The sequence below is a fragment of the Martes martes genome (assembly GCF_963455335.1).
Source record: "Martes martes genome assembly, chromosome: 7".
In the NCBI taxonomy this organism is placed as follows: Eukaryota; Metazoa; Chordata; class Mammalia; order Carnivora; family Mustelidae; genus Martes; species Martes martes.
In genome coordinates, this window is record NC_137894.1 from 112,716,434 (window position 1) to 112,729,881 (window position 13,448).

At 40.4% G+C, this 13,448-nt stretch overlaps 1 protein-coding gene across 3 annotated transcripts in view; it reads left to right on the top strand.

The window, feature by feature from the left end:
- Positions 1 to 13,448, top strand: part of RAD51B (RAD51 paralog B) — a 679,511-nt gene that overhangs the window by 546,133 nt on the left and 119,930 nt on the right. The window lies entirely within an intron of this gene.

Below are 13,448 nucleotides of genomic sequence, written 5' to 3' on the forward strand. Positions count from 1 at the left end.
TATTCAAGAAAAGCAGAAGAATCCTTATAAGAACAATGACATTTGTTCCCTAATCCCATCCTCCTCCTCCCTCTACAGCTCTACAGTAATCTTGAAAGCCAACCATCTTTCAACTATGATAACTTTGTGAGCCAGCAGCCTACCAGCCACTGGAAGAGGCAGAACAGGTTTCCAGCTCCCCAAAAGCCCCATCCAAGAGATTTGTTACCATTTGACCTGATAGCTCATTGAAAGCTCCATTCTCAGGGCTTGACCTTTTTGACCTGCCTCAGAGCTTGGTCTGTGTGAACAGCCCTACCCACAGAGAATTTGTTGAAAATAATCAGTGACAATTACTTACCATCATGACTGTTTAAGTTCCCATTACTAGGTAGAGCTAACAAGAGGCTGACAAGAAAAAGAAAAAAAAAATTAAAGAAAATAATTGGGGACTGAGATGTCCACAGGGGGCTTTGTAAATGTCCTACATACATCAGGGAACCTGGAAGACTACACAAATGCACAGGGCTTTGCTCATGCCCAGGAAGGACCTAAGAAGACCTTATGCTCTCACTTCTGGATGACCTTAAGGCTCTGTATAAGCAAGAAGTAAAGATTAAGGTAGAGTTTTAAACTGCTTGCTGGAGTGTTGAAGTCATGCCTCAACACACAAGAGAGACCCTTGGCAAAGGTGGGGAAACTTACTGGTCCAAGGCATTTAGGGAATCTTTTTAATCATTAGCTATTCAATTATTAGTCACTAAGTGATTTCACGTACAAAGGATCCTCAGTAAAATTAGTTGGCTGACTTCTTATCAGAAACCATAGAGGCCAGAAGGCAGTGGAATGACATTTAATTTGCTGAAAGAAAGACTGTCAACCAAGGATGGTATATCTAGCAAAACTATCCTTCAAAAATGAAGATAAAGTAAGATACTCTCGGAAGTACAAAATCTGAGAATTTGTCACGACTATGCCTGACCTACAAGAAGTACTTAAAAGAGCTCTTTAGGCTGAAATGAAAAGACATGAGGATAAGTCAGATCCACATGAAAAATCAAAGAGCTTCAGTAAAAATAAATACATAGGTAAATCTAAGAGACAATATGAATGTATTTTTTTTGTAGTTCTTTTCTTTCCCTATCTGATTTGAAAGACAACTGCATAAAGCAATAAATACAAAACTATGTTGATAACATGCATAAAGATACAATTTGTATAACGATAGTACAAAGGAAAGGAGGATAATGGAGCTATATTGAAGCAAAGTTTCTGTAAGTAATTGAAATTAAAGTGTTACCAAATCTGAACTAAATTGTTTAAAGTTAAAATTTTTTATTTTTTTTAAAGATTTTTATTTATTTATTAGACAGACAGAGATCACAAGTAGGCAGAGAGGCAGGCAGAGAGAGAGAGAGTAGGAAACAGGCTCCCCGCTGAGCAGAGAGCCCGATGCGGGGCTCGATCCCAGGACCCTGGGATCATGACCTGAGCTGAAGGCAGAGGCTTTAACCCACTGAGCCACTCAGGCGCCCCTAAAGTTAAAATTTTAATAGCAATTCCCAGAGCAACCAATAAGAAAATAACTCAAGAGTATATAGTAAAAGAAGTAAGAGAATTAAAATGGTATACTAGAAAAATATCTAACACAAAGAAGTCAGTAATGGAAAAATTTGAGGAACAAAAAACCATAAGATTTACAGAAAAATAGCAAAAGGGCAGACATATCCTACCTCATCAATAATTATATTAAAAGTAAATGAACTAAATATTCCAATCAAAAGCAGACATTGATAAATATATATATGATATATATATGTGTATGTATATGATCCAACCAAATCCTGTCTACAAGAGACACACCTTTGAGTCAAAGACACAAATTGGTTGGAAGGATGAACAAATACATACCATGCAAATGGCAATACTGTGATTTAGATGACCCAAATATATTTCTCCTATATATTTGGTCCTCGTCCACAGTTCCTTGCTCACAGATCCCAAAACTTTTGGCATTTCCTGAGCTATTGATAAGAGCAATGGAGCACCTTGTGTTATAATACTTAGTCTTTTGTCTTCAGTTCCTGAAAATGCTTCAGAGCCATAAAGGTGAAATAGTTGTCTTGTTATTCTTGACAATCCCTTCCACCACAAATGGGTTTATGTTAATGAAGGTGACTTTTGCAAAGCACCTAAGGATGCTGTCTGGTTACCTGGAAAGCCAACCATAAATAGGGGGTCTGAACTTACACTTTCACATCCTGATTACCAGAGAGGGGAAAGGGGCTATAGGTTGAATCAATCACCAGTGAGCAGTGAGTTAATCATGCCTACATAATGATGCTTCTACAAAATCCAAAAGGAGTTGGTTTAGACAGCTTCCACATTGGGGATCTAGAATGCTTTCACATGCCACCATGCCAGGCCCCAAGTTCCATGAAGACAGAAGGTCCTTTGTTCAGGACCTTACCCTATACATCTCTTCATCTAGATGTTAATTAGTATCCTTTAATATACTTTATAATCAGTAATCAGTAAGTAAATGTGTTTTTCTGATTTCTGTGAGTCATTCTAGCAAATTAATTGAACCCAAGGACGAAGTCATGGGAACCCCTGACTTGTAGCCAGTCAGTCAGAAGTATGGGTGATTGGCATCCAGAGTTGGAGGGAGTCAATGGAACCTCTGAAATATGGCCAGTTTGTCAGAAGCACAGGTAACATGAGCTTGAGACTGGTATCTGAAGTAGAGGGCAGTCTTTTAGGACTAAGTCCTTTACCTGTGGAATCTGATTCTGTCTCCAGGTAGATAGTGTCAGCATTGAGTTGAATTCTTGGATAGCCTACTGGTGTCTGAGAATAGCTTCTGGGTATGGGGAAGTCTCAGCATACACGTACATTGAAACTGGCTTCAGGAACTCTTTTACAAACAGTAACCAAAAGAGAGCTGGTTACCAACATCAGACAAAACAGACTTTGAGACAAAAATTATTACTGGAGGGGCACCTGGATGGCTCAGTCAGTTAAGAGTTTGCCTTCAGCTCATGTTGTGCTCTCAGGGTCTTGAGATCAAGCCCCACATCTGGGCTCCCTGCTAAGTGGAAAGTCTGCTTTTCTCCCTCTGCTGCTCTCTCTGCTCATGCTCTCTCTCTCTCTCAAATAAATAAATAAAATCTTTTAAAAAATTATTATGCAAAGCAAAAAAGGACTCTCTTTTTTAAAAAGATTTTTTTTAAAGATTTTTATTATTTATTTATTTGACAGAGAGATCACAAGTAGGCAGAGAGGCAGGCAGAGAGAGGAAGGGAAGCAGGCTCCCTGCTGAGCAGAGAGCCCAATGTGGGGCTCGATCCCAGGACCCTGAGATCATGACCTGAGCCAAAGGCAGAGGCTTAACCCACTGAGCCACCCAGGCGCCCCTAAAAAGATTTTTTGATTGATTGATTGATTGATTGATTGATTTAGAGAGTGCCGGCAGGGAGAGAGGCTGAGGGAGAGAGAGAATCTCCAGCAGACTCCGTGTAAGAGTGGAGCCTGACACAGGGCTCAACCCCATGACCCTGAGATCATGACCTGAGCCAAAATCAAGAGTCAGACACTTAACCAACTGTGCCACCCAGGTGCCACAAAAAAGGACATTTTAAAAGAATAAAAAAATGAATAAATCAGGAAGACATAACAATAATAAACATATATGCATCTAATGACTGAACACCAAAATACATGAAGCAAAAAGTGACAAGAATTGAAGGGGAGTAGTAGACAATTCAACAATAGTACCTGGAGATTTATTACCCACTTTCAATAACAGAACTACGCAGAAGGTCAATAAGGAAAAAGAAGACCTGAGCAACACTATAAACCACCTAGACCTGATAGACATTTGGAGAACATTCTACTCAATAATGGCAGATACACATTCTTCTCAAGTGTACATGGAACATTCTCCTTGATAAACCATATATCACACCACAAACTGAGCCCAAAGGAAACCATGTAAACGTCTTTTATCACAGTGGAATAAAATTAGTAATCAATAACAGAAGAAATGTGGGTAATTATCAAATGTGTGCAAGTTAAATGCATACTCACACACATTCCTAAAGAAGCAATAAGTCAAAGAAAACATAATAAGGGAAATTAGGAAATACTTTGAGAAAGTGAAAACAAAAATACAACACACCAAAACTTATGTGATACAGCTAAATCAGTGCTTGAAGAGAAATTTATAGCTTAAGTGTCTATATTAAAAAAGAATTTTAGTGCATATAAATAATACCTTAGTAAAATTGATATTTAATATAGAAATAGTGACCCATAATCTTTGATTATGTATGCTATCTCTGTATGTGTAATCACTAAATTCTCTCTGATGTTAGTATAATTTGGGAAAAATCACTAACCCTTTAAATCTCATGTGAAATTCACTGGAAAAAAATAAAAACCCAACATGACTTTAAAAATATATGAACAAATATTAAGCTTATAGTTAACTATATGCATGCCAAAGTATTTAGGGGGAAGTGCACTGATGTTTGTAATTGACTTTGAAATGCAACAACAATAAAAGTAAAACATGGGCTGATGGATAAATGGATGGATGGATAGATAAGTGCTAAAAACAAGTATAATAAAATGTTAATGGTAGAATCTACTTGATAGATTTATGGGTACCCACTCTAAAATTCTTTCAACTTTGCTGTATGTTTGAAAAATTTCATAATAAAATGCTGGGAAAAAATAATAAACTCAAAATGCCACTCTGACCCTGAAGAAATATCATCATAATTTACTAAGTTCATATCCTATTGGTCTGAGGAAATTAATGTTTTCTTTAGGGAGCTAGCTCTTTTAGTTTATATACTTTGGGGACCTGATGTATTATAGATAAACATTTTTAAATAATCGCCAGAGAGATGTTATGAAAGAGTATGGTAATACTCTATAGGGGAATAAGATCTCATAGCCTCAGGGCCAAAATTTCTAGGAGAATCTTCTGAGTCTAGAATTATATTTCATTAGCAATTCAGATCAACTTAATTTCTGCCCCTAATTTCTGTAGGGAAAGTAGTGAAACAGGCCACATGTAGATCAATTACAAAGTTCATGCCTGCTCAAATATGGTTCATTTTTCCATCCTGTCATTTTCCAGTACTATATTACTTCTACAGATCTTGCGCCCCTATTTTGAGAAGGCAGTTTAGATGCCATGAAACTCATTCTCTACTCTCCCCTCATAATCTTGCAAAGCTGTTGGTACTAACACTTCAGCATTCCATGGAGAGTGATTTTCCAAGTGATGAAGCAGATTCTAATCAGTATACGATCCAGATGCGGACTGGGAGCTGGACCTCTGCCACCTTTCCCTTCAGCTCTCTTAACACAATGACTAGGGAATTCCTTTGAGGATCTCTGGGTATACTTCAAGCCCCCCTGGCCCTGTGGCCTTCTTCCAACCACAGAGATCTTCCTGTCTGGAGCATTTCCGGCCCTTCTGTCCCTAGGCTTGGAGAGTTCAGCTCAACCTGGGGAAGAGACAGAAGACTTGAGGTTATCAAAAGCCTGTTGAATTATCTGAGGCAAGACTGACTGGCCTGTGTGCCTCCCTGGCTGTCTTCCTGGGCTTCAAAGCAGCTGAGAAAACAACCTTTTTCTAAGTCTTGGACAAGAAGGAAAATCCCTGGCATGAAGGATTTCTGTCGCAGACACTTGGCGCAGCTAGAGGAAAGGTTTGTTTAGCTTAGCAATGGGTTTTATTAGCCCAGGCATCCAGTTGAAGTGAGATAATAGGGTCCCTGTTGAAGGACATTTCAGAGTCAGTAGGTTTCCTCCCTTGCTTCTCAGAAGGACCCTTGCATGCAGATAAAAGTATCAGATGTATTCAACAAGGACATCACTGCTGAATTCATCAACAACCACATAATCTTGCTGGTCACAGAGGAGACTGAGGCAGGGTTAAATAAGTACCAAAATAGGAAATTGTGGATGGATATAAGTTGTATTTCTCAGCTATCTCAATTGCTTTTCAGCCCAGTTGTCTTGGCTCAACATATTACATTGTCTTTGGGCTCTAAATTTTATAGCAGAGAGCAGGGTTAGAAAGAAAACCAGGCCTACCACCTGCTCCTACAGGAAGAATTTCTTCTGCTTATTCTTTTCCTCTGCCAGCTGGTTTTACTCTGCCCTTCACCTCCAACCAGTGTGAGATTTGGGGTAGTGTGTGGGAAGGGGAAGGAAATAGAAGAGAGGAAGGATTAATTAGCAGTGTTCAAGGAAGCCTGCCTGGCACAAGAATTAGAGAAGAGAAAGTGGAAGAATCGGTGCCAGATTATCCTCAGCACATGTCTGCTTATTCATGTCTACTTTCCTAGGCCATAAAGGCGAAATTCACTTTTTCCTAAAGTTGGGGCTGTATTGCAGGAACTCAGGTAAACTGCCAGGACCAGAACTCTATAAAAGCCAGCCTCCAGGATGGTCTATACCCAAGGTTTCTGACATCTTTGTGCCATCTGCTCCACGCTAGCCTTCCTGACCACCCATGAGGGAGAAGGGAGGACTGGATTGCTCCAGATGTGGGGATGATCACACCTACACTTCAGAAAGACACAGGCACTATCCCTAGAAGGTGTCTCCATACTGGGGGAGGCTTGAGGTTCCTATGGCCAGCACTTTCTGTTTTATGGCTCCTTTTCCACTTTCTGAGCCTCTTAGAAGTGGGATCAGGCCAGGAAAAACATGTGATGCTATAGCAAGCTGAAACCAAAGACTTGACTTTGGACCTGCCCAAGCTAAGAATCTTGGCAGTGATTGACTGGGAAGGCTGCTCGTTCTATGGCATCTTCTAAGTCTCCCAACTCTGAAGAGAGGTGCCTGCTACGTTCTCAAAGTGCGTATGAGTCAGGGCTTCTGAGGGTCACCAGTTTGTGCATTTATTCACTCCTCCATTGTTGGGTTTTATAATTGAGCTTCTATTATGTATTTGGCACCATACTGGGGGTTGGTGGGACTAGGAGAAGCAGCCATGATGTTCATCTTCTCTACCTTCAAATACATAGCATTGAGTCCAGGTGACATTAACTGTGAAACCATGGAGAAGGCAGTAAGCACTATTAGAGAGGTGTAGATGAAGTGTGATGGGATTAGAGACAGATTACCTCAGGCTGGAGAAATTGGCATAAGCTTTCTGGGAGAGGTGGCATTTGTATGGGGTTCAAGGAATAGGTAGGATCTGGATATTCAGAAATGAAGGGCAGAAACAAGACTGCCAGTGTGGAAGCTTGTGAACATCCAAGGCAACCTGCATGGATGCCCTATCCAGTTCCCTTCTTTGTCTTCAATTGTGAAATATCCATGCTGCAGGGAAAAAGTGCCCTTATTTGCTGTTATATATTCTGCCTCATTTTGATGTATTATCCCAGAGAAGTAGATTGATCTATGCATGACAGATTAGGGGCTACCATCATGGTAGTTAAAAGTATGCACTATAGAGCCAGCTGGCTTGGGCTGGAATCTTGACTTCAGCACTTATAAGCCAACGACCTCAAAGGGTTGTTGCTTTCTTATCAACATCACCATCGTCATCATCATCATCACCATCACCTCATCACCAACATCATTACTGTGGGAACCCCAGAAGGCTCCCTCGCCCTCCCCAATCCTGTAGGATTTTCTACCACTTTAGATCCATTGAGTAGTGGATCTTTCAGCTCCTTCAAGAGTCTTATATTAAAATGCAAACACCAGTAGGGGTAACACTGGGAGGTTTAAATCAGCTGTCACCTTAGAGCTAAAGAGAATCAGTTGACAATTTATTTGTTCAGAGCCAAATAGGCACATGACAGGACATAAAAAAAGGTGAATAGGATCTATAAGGGAAAGCTAGTGAGCTCCAAGGGCTGACTTCCCCTTCCACGTTTTATTTGGAATATATAGGTCTCTCTGTTTTCACTTGTAAATTGGAAGAGACCTTCACACGTATAGCACGCAGATAAAGTAAAGAACCGTGAGGAAGATACCCATCAATCATTTTAGGAGTCCACTTTGTACATAGCACTGGATTGGGCCCTATAAAAGGGATGGATGTGGGATCAAAAAACATGTTCCTGATCTTTGCAATTCCATCAAGAATTCAGAACATATACCTAAGAAATAAATTGAGGTCAAAATAGATAGCAATCCTTTAAAAAATGCAAATTCACACATTGCAAATTGAATCTGCTTGGCCCAACAATAAATGTTTACTGATGAATAGATTGAATGAATGAATGAGTGCTCAGGAATGAGGAACTCATAGAAGAATATCAACGGGGAAAAAAAGCCCAAAGGCCTAAAGGCTTCCCTATATTGTCTATGTTCTGCCACCAGAATATCAGCTCCATGAAAGCAAGGACCTTGTCTGTCCCACCCCCTGCTATATCCCCTGCCTCTAGAACACTGCCTAGCACAAAGGAAAGTGCCCAGTAAATGTTTGTGGGTTGAATAAGTACATGTATAGATGGGTGGGTGGTATGAGTAATGGAAATTACATCCAGATAGTAGTGGGACTTGGGACTTTGGAGGAACTTTAAATGTTCCTCCAAAGAATTTTAAAGTATTGATGACCACTTTCCTTGCAAGAATAGGTGAAGAGAGGAGAAAATATATTCATTAGAGTGTGAAGCCAAACTAGTCTGATATGAAGGAAACATTCAAGAAAAAACAATCTGGCTATTTGCAGGGGGGATAATAGCTCACAATATCACACACCTGCCTTGTGGGGCTCTGGGCTTTCTGATCCCCAGGGTCTGCACTAATTCTTGCCCAACTACATATTTCTGTGAACCCTCAGAGGATTCTAAAACCAACTTCACACATTGCATACAGGGTTGAGTATGATAAAAATTTTTCACTAGGGCCCTAGAGTTTTATGAAGCAGCCAGACCCTCCTTGTAGGTCATTATTGAAGAAGGTGGGATGATACTTGACAACAGCACAAGTCAGACAATGATTAGAACACCCCAAATTTATGGGCTGACTGAACATCTGAAATAGAACAGGCCAAATTATCTACCGTGGAAGGTTGTTTGCTTTAGAAAAGGATAATTTGTAGTTTGAAAAGCAGAGAGGCACAAGGGCATGGGATATTCATTCAAGACTTCAAAAGGGAAGATTCACTTTTGGCAAGCATCACTTTTTCTCTGAAATCTGTTAGGCTAGAAAGCGATTTACACTTCCCGTCTCTACTATGTAACACTATAGAATCTTCAGATCAGAAAACTCATATGAAAAAAAGAAAGAAAAGCCATAAATAAAAGCAATATACACCTTCACTCCAGACCTCTTAGGATCATGTTTGCATTGAAGTGTTTGTGGTCATGGCTTGCTTTGCATGTTGAACCACTTGATAGTTCTTCTCCAGTTGTTCCCTTATTTGTCGGTTTCCCCTTTGGAATTTAGGCTCCAGTCCAAACATATTGCACCCAGTATGGTTTGCTGAATGAGAAGAAAAGGACCACCACTTCTCTTGTTCCAGATGATACAACCTGAGACCGCACTAGATTTTTGTGAACCACATCCCACAACCAACTCACACTGAACTATAGTTAACTAGCATTCCTAATCCATTTTCTGAACACTGAATCTCATGTCCCCCGTTCTGTAACCAGTAGTGGGTTTTCTGTCCTCAAGGACAAGGCCTTATATATGTTTTGATAAAAATTCATTCTTAAATATTTGTTCCAACCTTTTAACTAAACTGAGATTTGTTTTGATCTTATGATTATCTAATCCAATATAACAACTTTTTTTTTTTTTTACTTAATTTATTTACCTGAGAGAGAGAGAGAGAGAGCATACAAGCATGAGCGGGGGAGTGGGGGAGGTGAGGCAGAGGGAGAGGGAGAGGGAGAGTAGTCGATACACAGGGCTCTATCCCAGACCCTGGAATCAGGACCTGAGCCAAAGGCAGATGCTTAACCCACTGGGCCACCCAGGCACCCCTAAACTTTCTGTCTTCTGTTACCATATTCAGCATCCCATCAATGGGTTTAATTACATGATCCACAAGTCCAAATGCCATCTTTTTTAGTAAAGTCTTCTCTTAGTACTCTATTTAAAATTGACCCTTTTCTCTGATCTAATATACTTCCTATATTCTTTCTCTGCTTTTTTTTTTCCACTCCACAGCATGTATAATGATCTAATATGCCACATATTCTATCTATTCATTTTGTTTATTATCTTTTTCTTCCTTTAGGCTATAAGCTGCATTATAGTGGCAATTTTTGTCAGTTCTGTTCCCTGGTGGATCCCATGTTTGTTGTATGGATGTGGTTGAATACATTAGTGTCCTTATCCGGGTCAGTAAGAATGTTGAACATTGACAGACCAAGGCTAGAATCCAGTACATTCTACGAGAGGTTGCTCTCGATCTTCTTGTCACTTACAAATCCTCTTAATGATACTAGCATCCAGCCCAACCATCTTCACTTTATTCAGAAGGATATTGAGAATTTGTTACATTTTTTTGCTGAAAATTAGATACTACATGTTGGTGGTAGCTCTCTCCTCTATTAATCTGGAAGTTCTTTCCAAAACAAGGAAGTGGGATTCATCTGACATAACTGATCACTTCCTCTTTCTAACTGCATATAAATCATCCTTTTGATTATCCATTTTATTTTTTTTAAAGATTTTATTTATTTATTTGCCAGAGAGAGAGAGAGAGAGAGTGAGCACAGGCAGACAGAGTGGCAGAGGGAGAAGCAGGCTCCCTGCGGAGCAAGGAGCCCGATGTGGGACTCGATCCCAGGACGCTGGGATCATGACCTGAGCTGAAGGCAGCCGCTTAACCAACTGAGCCACCCAGGCGTCCCTTGATTATCCATTTTAAACCTTGCATGGGAAGAACAGGACATTAATCAATGACCTGCCCAAACCCTGTGATTCCCTGGAAGGGAGCTCCTTCCCTGTGTGAGGTCCCTCCTGGTGAGCATGTGCTCACTGGGAGCAGAAGCATTCAAGTGATGGAGGTAGCACCACCAAGCAGGAGGCTTAGGCTTAGATCCCATTTGTTGTGTTGCACTGGAATATCACATCCTTTGTTTTCCTGAGTCTTGGATTTTGCAGTCTATCCAATAAAAATGGTAATATAATTTTCAAAAATATAATATGCTACTTTATTGATTATGGTTTATTTATAGCCTTTCAGTTTCATGTCCAGTTGCTTTATGCAGACAGTAAAGATCTGAGGTATTGGATATGTTTAGTTTATTTCTATTGCTCTTTGATCTAAAGGGTTTATATTTCTTTTCTCCATTTCCTTTTTTCCCATTTTTTTGTGACACAGCTGTGGTTGAGGCCCTTGTCATCTTATCCCTGAGTTATCACAGTAGCTTTCTAATTGGCTCCAGGACTCCTGTCTCTGGCTTCTTCATCTTAGATTCTTCAGTCAGGCTAGTTTCCTGGAACCCAGCTGCTCAAAATGTGTCTATGGAGCACAACATCAGCATCTCCCAGGAGCTCGCTAGAAATGCAGATTTTCAGGCACCACTCAAAACCTACTGAATGAGATACTGCATGTCAACAGGACCTGTAGGTGATTCACACTCACGCTGAAGTTCAAGAAGCACTAGCCTCTCTTCTATTATGCCATTCTCCTACCAAGGGGGCATCTGTAAACTTCTCATTGAGCCATCCCTAAACTATCTCTGTCAGAAAGTTTCTGTCTAATTTTCAGGGGAGATGTTTTTGACATGAAGATGCAAATGCCCACCCTTACCATCTACTCATTGGTTCTGAGGATGACGAGCAAGTTTATCTAGAGAACTTTGGAACAATAGTAAAAATTATTGAGATTTAACTTGAGTTGAATCCTTCTGGTAAAAGTAAAGTATTTTTGTTTTTGATGAGTGAAAATCAAGGGAAGCACTTGGGAAGCATCTGCAATGAGTTGTTTGGAAATGTTTTTGTTAGTTTGACCCCATGACAAGAGTTTTATGTATTTAATTTAATCCTCACGATAATCCCATTTAGGTAGGTGTTGTCATCCCCATTTTACGTGAGAGAAAATGGAGAATCCAAAAGATTAGGTTGTGCAGAGCCACAGTATTGGTTAGAATTCAGGCTATGTACACCATAGTAGCAAAAACATTGGGAATTCGGCAATTCAGAATTCGGCAATTCAAGTGGCACTATCTTGAGATGGGCAGGTGACCCCAGGTGGGAAGCACAGATGCTTCTCCCATGTGGTTCATCATCTCCCAGGATATCCACCTCCATGGGGTAGAAGCTGGTCCCTCCCTGCCCTTGGGAAGAGGGAAAGTGGAGAGCACATAATTATTTAATGAAAGCATAAGTTTTCAAAATATTGGAAGTGCTACCTGTCACTTATACTCATGGTCTATTAGTTAAAGCATGATCACATGGCCACACCCAGTTGCAAAAGAGGCAAAGAAATATTGAAACCTGGGGAGTTAATTAACTAAAAAGAAGAAGGGAGAGTGGCTATGAGGCCCTTGACATAGGCACCAAGCTGATTAGTGGAAGAGCCAAGATTCAAACTCTATGACTACAACCCGTGATCTTTCCACCACATTATACTACCATTTCTCATAGTTGACAATCAGTAAATGTTTGTTGAACTGAGATAAATTGAGATATTGCATGTAAGCCTCTTGGTTATTTGAAAGTACTTCTTCCTTCTCTCTTGCCCCCCGATTACCTAAGTGGCTGTGTGCTAAACTGTCACTATCTTTGATGATGTTACTTTGTAAAGCAGGAAACTGATTTTCCTCCTCCTTCAAGAGAACTGTTATAATAAAATAATCCGCCAGTTCTGTGGTTCTGTGGAACCATATGAAGTATGGTAATAGTTGTTAATGGTAATCATTTTTTTAATGACCAAATGACTATCCCTTTTCTTCTCTTTTCTTTTCTTTTTTAAAGATTTTATTTATTTATTTGAGAGAGAGACAGTGAGAGAGAGCATGAGAGGAGAGAAGGTCAGAGGGAGAAGCCGACTCCCTGTGCAGCTGGGAGCTGCATGTGGGACTCGATCCTGGGACTCCGGGATCATGACCTGAGCCAAAGGCAGTTGCCCAACCAATTGAGCCACCCAGGTGCCTGACTGTCCCTTTTAAAATAGGTATTTTGTTAGGAGAATGCCAGTGCTCAAAATATTTTTGATATTTTGTGTTGGCTGGTGTATCAGTCAACTATCGCTGCAATGATGGTTCATGACAACCACACCAAAGTCTCAGAGGCATACAGTAATAAGCATTTAACAAATGGTTACGTGGGTCTTCTGGAGGTCAGCTCTTTAGACTGGGGCTGGCTGGCCAGCACTGCTCCAGGTGTCTCTCATCCTCCTTCTGAGAGAGCAGGTTAACGTGGACAGCTTTTTCTCTGGCAGCGGAAGCATATGAGCAAGTGAAGATATGGGAGGTTTCTTGAAGCCTAGGCAAAGAACCTATTAGGAGAGCCAGTTACATGGC